This window comes from Macrobrachium rosenbergii, chromosome 40, assembly GCF_040412425.1.
Source record: "Macrobrachium rosenbergii isolate ZJJX-2024 chromosome 40, ASM4041242v1, whole genome shotgun sequence".
NCBI classification, from domain to species: Eukaryota; Metazoa; Arthropoda; class Malacostraca; order Decapoda; family Palaemonidae; genus Macrobrachium; species Macrobrachium rosenbergii.
In genome coordinates, this window is record NC_089780.1 from 10778793 (window position 1) to 10787665 (window position 8873).

General features: G+C 36.2%; 1 protein-coding gene across 1 annotated transcript in view; it reads right to left on the bottom strand.

Annotated features, from left to right (window-relative positions):
* Positions 1–8873, bottom strand: part of LOC136826017 (nephrin-like) — a 588861-nt gene that overhangs the window by 180883 nt on the left and 399105 nt on the right. The window lies entirely within an intron of this gene.

Consider the following 8873-nt stretch of genomic DNA (forward strand, 5'->3'; position numbering starts at 1 on the left):
TTAATATGACCGCCGTTTTCACAGTTACACCGAGGCAGATTTCTATGACTGGATAAATATTATTTAATATGTACGCACGCTCGAATTACCAGCAAAGTTTCGTAAATGTGAAAAAACTTATCCTAACGTATCCTAACCCAGGATATTATATCAGTGGCAATTCATCAAAAAAAATTCCAGAGCTATAACTTCCGTATCGGTGTCAGTAAGATAAAGACCAGATTTATTACTGAATATTTAATATCTGCTTTGATGCGGCAAGATTCAATAGCTTTTCCACCAAATCTCACAAGTAAAAAATGCGCCGAAGTTTCTTCGGTCAATCGAGTTTTCTGTACAGCCGCTACAGTGTATAATCAAGGCAGATGGATCTATCTTTCGGTGGTCTCGGTATAATGCTGTATGAGCCGCGGCCCATGAAACTTTAACCACGGCCCGGTGGTGGCCTATCCTATATCGTTGCCAGAAGCATGATTATGGCTAACTTTAAAAATAATAATAAAAACTACTAAGGCTAGAGGGCTGCAATTTGGTATATTTGATGATGGGTGGGTAGATGATTAACATATCAGTTGTTTTTAAGATCTGAAGGCGGACAGAAAAAAGTGCGGACGGACGGACAAAACCGGCACAATAGTTTTCTTTTACAGAAAACTAAAAACGACCCAGCCTCATTAACAGTCAAACTTTTTTCCACAAAACTGAGACTTAAGAAAACGAACTTCATACCAGTCAAGAAATATGTCTTTGCAACAAAGAGAGTCTTCTAATTCCCCTCTCGCCGTTTCTTTGGCGTTATCTTACAGAGAGACGATATAACATGAATAAGTAATTCGGATCCTCGTTATAATTCAAGGATATACCTGAGTATTTTCCGGCTTCAAATTAGTTTCAGTCATCAGGAACTTCAATTACATCTCTTTATGGGTTGTGAAATAATACCTGACATATAAACAGACCGCGGTAGAATTACATTAGCATTGTTGTCATTTGCAGTCACTTCTTAACAAAAGAATTTTCCCACGCTGAGAGAGAGAGAGAGAGAGAGAGAGAGAGAGAGAGAGAGAGAGAGAGAGAGAGAGAGATCAATTAAATTCACGGCTAGACCAATGTTAAGTCACTAAAATCTAAAGCCGTAATTGCTATATATATATATCGATTGCAAAATAATTAATATTTAAAATACGATAAAACAATTAATATCCGATGTAAAATTACATTCCCATCGTGTTGGTATTTGCATTCACTTCTTAACAGAATTTCCCAAACAAACAAGAGAGAGAGAGAGAGAGAGAGAGAGAGAGAGAGAGAGAGAGAGAGAGAGAGCAATAACACAGTGATGTGTGTGAGAGAGAGAGAGCAATAACACAACGGTGAGAGAGAGAGAGAGAGAGAGAGAGAGAGAGAGAGAGAGAGAGAGAACCAATTCAATTCCCGGCGCCGCCAATCATGAGTCACTAAAATCGGAAAAAAAAAAAAAAATCGCCAAGAAATTAGCGCGGATTATTTGATCCTCGGAGCGCGTAATTTCTGCTCGGTCCAAAGAACATTTATTGGTCAATTTGAAAATACGACCTCATTACCCAAGTCCCCGTCGCTCGCCCCGCCCGAAAATTTTACGAGATCCTTCATTATTTTTTTTTTCTTTTTCTTTTGCGTTACGCAGACGTTCAACTCTTCCGTCGGTCTCTTTGATGGTCCCGAACATTAATATCAGCAAGAGACGTCAGTCATTTTCCCCTTCAAATAAACAGCAGTAATGGAGTTCTTTAATTAAAAAAAAAAATATTTGAAAAGAAGTCGAAGTTTGAGAACGCGCTAGTGAATACTGATGAACGGTTAAACTTTTTTAGGTATGAGACTGTTCTCTTTCTCCAGGCACAAAAAAAAATACACACACAAACATGCACATAAACACAAGCGAATTTTACACACACACACATATATGTGTATATATATGTGTGTGTGTGTGTATGTGTATGTGAGTGTGTGTATGTGTGTGTACTAAACGAGAATAATCCTATGTGAAAAGCAGAAAGATTTTACCTTTTAACTGATAATACACTAACCTCTTAAAAAATGCCAGACTCAATACCTAACAGAATTTAGAAAAGGCAGCAAATTCCACAATCAAGAAGAGAATATTATAAAAGCACGCAATCAGGAAATTCTCGAGGCCAATGACCAAAATAATACCTTCAGACATTCCGACGGGTTTGCACCGAGGGAAATATGGATGCAATCCTTGGGTAGCATAAAGACTAAAAGATTCTATGTCAATTTGATGAAAGCCTTTACTCAAAGGAATAACGTACACAGCATCTAAATAGCAGGGCTAGCTAAGCTAGTGATGTGATTATTTGGAGAATCGGATATGCTAGTCCAATTTGGAAATTTAAATATTATTTTACGGGCGTGCATTAGAAATAACAAATATTCCATGAAATTCTCATAATATACGATCTCCACATGTGGAAGCATAGACTACAATGGATCGTGGCAGGAGGTTTAGTGTTAAAAGATAGTAATAGTAAGGAATATCTTAAAGATAGTAATAGTGAGGAATATCTGAAAGTCCATTACAGGCATGAATCTTGCAACAAGTTGGTTTTGTTTTACGAACCACGTACAATGTTTTTATCATGAAATACTATAGAAGAATGCTGTTGAAAATGATAAAATAAGAATTAGAAAAAATATCATCTGAGTTCGGTTTATCAGAGAAGTTTCAAAGAAGGGGGAAAATCGAGTTAGAATGAAGAGTGGTTAGACGAAAAAACTGTGGATAGATTAAGGCAATAAAAAAAAAAGCAGATTTATCACCACATATCTGCGGCTGACAATGGCAGAAGATAAACTCAAGAATTATTTGCACCAAGTTATATTGAGGATGGGAACCATTTACATACCATCGGTTTCGATATTATTTCATTTACAAAAAACGACAGCTGTTATCAAAGAAAGATGATTAAGGTCAGATAATTCACAGAGATAAAATTTAAGAATTCACGATTCGCCTAGACGTCCCCCACCCCCACCCACCTTACAGGTCTTTTAGGGGATTATCAAGGCAGCATAACCGTTTTATGCATCTCATCTACACAGGAGTACGCCGGTAACTCAGGCATCCACATTTCCGTTACTATAACTTTCCAACTGCTCTTTCCACTTGGAGAGTATCACGCCCCTTCGCAAATCTATTAAGCAAAGGAAATGATACTAGTCTCTCTACATTTCACTTAAATTTTAATCTAGTTACAGGGTGAGGACGGAAACTTAGTCTAAGCGTTTTATATACACGGAGAGACCGGGCCTATTGAGAATTTTACCCTTGAATTGTTCGTGTTTGTGTTTCCTAGTTTATCCTAGATTACTCCTCATGGACATTTCGAGATTTTTCTGCAATGCAATGCAATAGACACAACTTTGAGACACAACTTTGAGAGAGAGAGAGAGAGAGAGAGAGAGAGAGAGAGAGAGAGAGAGAGAGAGAGAGAGAGAGAGAGAGAGAGAGATCAACGATGACTGTTGCCCACTGCGCCCAGATTAGAGCGGATATCAAAAACGGCGTAAGCTGCATGTACTTTTATTCAGTTTTTTTAATACCTACCATATTGATTTCCGGTCGTGTTTACTCACACTGGTAGGTAGAGCAGGGATTAAATTGTCATATATCGTAGGTATGACATATTTTACATCAACTTTTTTCGTCGACTGATTAAAGAATGAGGTAGGAAGAGAAACAAAAGAAGATTGGGCATTTAATGTGATTATGTCATGCCTTTAACCATTAGTGGATCCAGGCGGGGGGGGGAGGGGGCACCTGGGCACGTGACCCAACCCCCCTGAAAAATAATGATAAAATAATATTGAAGATTTAGATAATAACATAAATATAAAAATGGGAAGAAAATTTTACATAAATAAATTAAAAATGGGAAGAAAATTTTAAAAATCGATTAAAGAAATATATATGTATATGTGTGTGTGTATAATATTAAAATTGGTGCCCCCAGCCCCCATGAAATTTTTCTGAATCCACTAGTGCCTCTAACGTGAGGGGAGTAGATGAATATAAAAATAAATTGTTAAAATGGTGAGCACATCACTATGATGTGAGTAGAAATTAAAACATATATACTTATTAGCACAAATCTACAATGCCATGTTATTTTTGGGGTATTTTTCATTCTAGTCTAAAGTTAAGAGACTGACTCAAACCACGTTTATCTGTCAATGAATCCCAGTTTCTCAGATACATTTCCATATAATCTTTTATAATTTTGCATTTTCATAAAAGTATTGCGCTTACCATTTAAGGAGATTTCTTTTTATATCCCATTTTCCTTCATATTACAGGCATAATATAATTTTACTTTCACTCGACATGCATAAGACGGTTTCATTCAATGCTTAACCCATTTTTATTTCTCTAGTTACTTTCTTTGCGCCGAAGTTTCTTCGGTGTAATCAAGTTTTCTGTACAGCGGATAATGCTGTATGAAACTCTCAGCCACGGCCCATGAAACTCTCAGCCGCGGCCCATGAAACTCTCTGCCACGGCCCATGAAACTCTCAGGCGCGGCCCATGAAACTCTCTGCCACGGTCCATGAAACTCTCAGCCACGGCCCATGAAACTCTCTGCCACGGCCCATGAAACTCTCTGCCACTGCCCATGAAACTCTCTGCCAGGGCCCATGAAACTCTCTGCCACTGCCCATGAAACTCTCAGTCGCGGCCCATGAAACTTTCAGCCACGGCTCGGTGGTGGCCTTTGCTCTTGGCACCTATAGGGTGCCAGACGCATGACTATGGCTAAATTTAACCTTAAATAAAATCAAAACTACTGAGGCTAGAGGGCTGCAATTTGGTATGTTTGATGATTTGAAGGTGGATGATCAACATACCAATTTACAGCCCTCTAGCCTCAGTGGTTTTCAAGATCTGAGGGCGGACAGAAAAAGTGCTGACGGACGGACAGATAAACAGCCATCTCAGTAGCGTTCTTTTACAGAAAACTAAAAACAGAAATTCACAAGTATAACCCTCCCTCCCAGTCGAGTTCTCGGCCTCGATACCCTTTTCGCAGGAAGGTAGTCTTGTTATCTCTATTCTGAAATTCCCAGCTCCACAGAACTACCAGAGAACAAACTCACCCTTTCACAGGGCTAAAGAAAGCTCGGCAAATCTCTCTTACATTTACAGTGTTAAAGACTTGGAGGAGAGCTCACTGCAGTGACATTTCCAACCCCTATCTGAAAGCGGTGAGTGTCTTTCTATTTTTCTTATCCGACGCTCACGTATGTGATTTATTCTTAACGTGGGATAAACGTTTGCCGTATTCCTTTAGTATTCATCTCGATCTTGCTTTTTGTTATATTGTTTTATTTTTGCTGTGGTTATGCTGCGTATAAAAGCATATTATGTTATACACATAATGTTATTATTATTTTTATTATTCAAAGTAAACCATATTTTGATACGCGTTATTATTGATTACGTTATTATTATTTTATTTTTGCTATGGTTATTTGGATACACATAATGTGTATTAAAGCAAACCATATTTTTTTGATACCGTTGATTTTGATACAAAGCATACCAAATATTTTGATACACATAATGTGTCTTGAAAGCTTACCATATTTTGATACACATAATGTGTCTTGAAAAGCAACACCACCATTTTGATACACATGTATTGTGTCTTGAAAGCCATATTTTATCATAATGTGTACCATTTTGATACACATAATGTGTCTTGAAAGCTTACCATATTTTGATACACATACTGTGTATTGAAAGCATACCATATTTTGATGCACATATTGTGTATTGAAAGCCTACCATATTTTGATACACATATTGTGTATTGAAAGCCTACCATATTTTATTACACAAAGTGTATTGAAAGCATAAAATATTTATATATTTTGGTTCTCTTGTAACAGCAAAGACAGCACCTGACTCATAAACAGCATGCATCACGTCACTGCTTTCAATAATTATGAGGAACAGAGTCAAAACTATATATCCATAAACTTGCATAATAAACATTTTACATCAAAGCCTCTAAAAGAATCCTAATATTGATAAAACATTAGGAAAAAACCACGCGAAACGCCCAGTGCAACGCCAGAAATATATGAACTATTTTCTAAGGCTCTTCCTAGAGTTTTCTTGAACGTTGGGTTACAATACTCGTAGGTCAAGCTTACAATTTAGGAAGTATAAGTTGCCTACTTCAATGTTCTCCTTTTTTTCACAGAAAAAATAATCATTAATTTATATAATCCAATAACCAAACACAACTAAAAATAAAATTCATGCGTAAACGATTGCAAAGCCAAGTTTGCATTTTATGAAACGCAAGTATGCAAGTATTTGTAACAGGAGTTTGCATTAAAACAATGTACATACTAATCAGTTTCTTATGATCATTTTTGTAAGCTCACACTCTTTTATAATCATATCGTCTGTAAAATATTTATCTTTATATGTGAGAGAGCTAATGAAAAGTGTAAAAAAAATTCCCATTATCAGAAATCACAAGAAACGTAATATTTTTGCCACCGTGTAAAACTAATGAGCTGAAAATAAAGATGGAACGAAAATAAAAAAATTAATGTTTTAACTCGATTCATCATGAGGCGTATTTTTCCGGTCAGTCATCGAAGATTTATTATATGAGTTGCCATAAATGAGTTCCTTAAATAAAGATGTCTTTCAAACGACTTTTTAGAATATTTGATGGCCAATTTTTTTTTTTTTTTTTTTTTTTTATGGAAACTTGTGCCATTTACTAAGTAAAATTTTATTTCTTATAATAATGTCCAAAAAGTTATTGAGAAAGTACTTGCGAAAAATGATTAATAAAAGTCTCCTTGAATACATTAAAAAAAAGGCGGAGATAAAACGCACGAAATAAAAGATAACGCAGGGAAATTAATGAAAGGAGGTTACCGAAAATGAAATCAAAAGAATATCAGAGGGGGAGATCCGATCGAAACGGAGAATAAAGAAGATGAAGAAGAAGCGGAAAAAGAGGAATGGGAAGAAAACAGACAAAGCAGGATCGCAATAAAATAGGTTTTCCGAGTCTTTGCCTTCATCTCAGGAGTAACAAAATGCAATTTAGGAGAGTCCACGAAGTCCGCGGAATAGCAAACACGTATTCAATCCCCTGAAGAAAAAGCTGAGTCTCTCTCTCTCTCTCTCTCTCTCATCCTGACACATACACAGACACATACACATTTCGGCCCAATGGCTTACTTATTTTCTTTACGTGTTTGTGTGTGTATATATATATATATATATATATATATATATATATATATATATATATATATATATATATTTTCAGTCATTCGTTTTTTCTGTTGTCATTCTTTCTCTCATTCTCTCTCTCTCTCTCTCTTGTATAGTTCTAAATTGTATATGCATACATACATACATACATATATATATATATATATATATATATACACAGTAAATATATTATATACATACATAGGTATTTGTTCTTTATCAAATAAAAAAAAATCAATTTACACTAGCCAAGAACATCCGTCGTTCTACCTAATTATGTTCACGGGTCTTAAATCTTTGAAGATTTGTGTTCTTAATGAACAGCCCCTCGCGCCGCTTTCAGAATACATAAACAAAGGTGTGTTCATTTGAGTCAAAGGTATTCTTTAAAGTTCTCTCATTAAATTGTATCTTATCGTAATTTATCTTCATTTACTTCTATCTTGAATATAAACCTTTTGGTAAATTTTAGTTAGATTTCTTTATATCTCATTTCCACAATGACTACATCAATTAAATACTTTACTCCTTCATAAACAATTTTTCTCTGCGTTCCAACTTCTTAATCTACTTCCAGCAGAAGTAACCACATGGCTTCCATAATAACATCTATAACGTTCAAATCCTCTGCGTTCTCATCCTTCAGTCGTTTACCCTTCCCTCATCACTTTTCCTCAGTTCCAGGCCACTTTCGCCCACCGCTCTCTTCTTCCAGAGCCCATTCCCCGGGCCCCCGTTCCAGCCTCTCATTTCTTCCAGCACAGACATCCCCATTCCAGTCCCAGCTCGCCAAGAGAAAGAAGAAGGCGCGAAAGTTTCCGACAAAAAGGTTCCCAAAAGGCCATCGGAGTTTCTCTAGAGGGTAAATTCGATTTCGGCCGGAGGAAAGTTTCCCCAGCCAATGATTTCGACTTTTTTATGGGTCGTTGGATTATCATAGCGAAATGCCAAAAGGCACATTTTACGTCCCCACTTACGATGGCGTTTATCATTCTGCCCTCATTCCCCCCTATTTTTTTTTTCAGGGGGGTGGTGACATTAAAAAAAATGAATTTTTTAAATACATCTAATTTTCATCGAGAATTTAACACCGCAGCTATTCATGTTCAATTTTAACAGCTTTAATTTATAGTTTTTTTTAATTTTTACTTGTATTTTCCTTCTCTCTAACAACTGTATTTTCTCTAGTTTCATAATCCTTGCTTTTCTCTGTGTTATAATGCGCATGTAGGGAGGATTACAAGTATGTATGTACGTATGCACGTATGTATGTATGTATGTATGACTGCTCTGTCTATGTTCACTTAAACACCTAATTCTCAGTTCATCACAAATTTCATCAAATAAGTGGCAATGGCATTCTTCTGTCACTGAAAAAAAAAATTAATCCCGTTTTTCTACAGTCCGTCAGCCATAAATCTTCAAAGCCTTGAGGTTTTTGGCCCAGAACAAAAAGTCCAGTCTTATAATTTAGTTTGCACGAATAATGCCACCTAACTCCTGAATAGAACAGTTTACAGATGGAACAAAACCAATTACTGATTACTTCGTGAATCAGTTACAT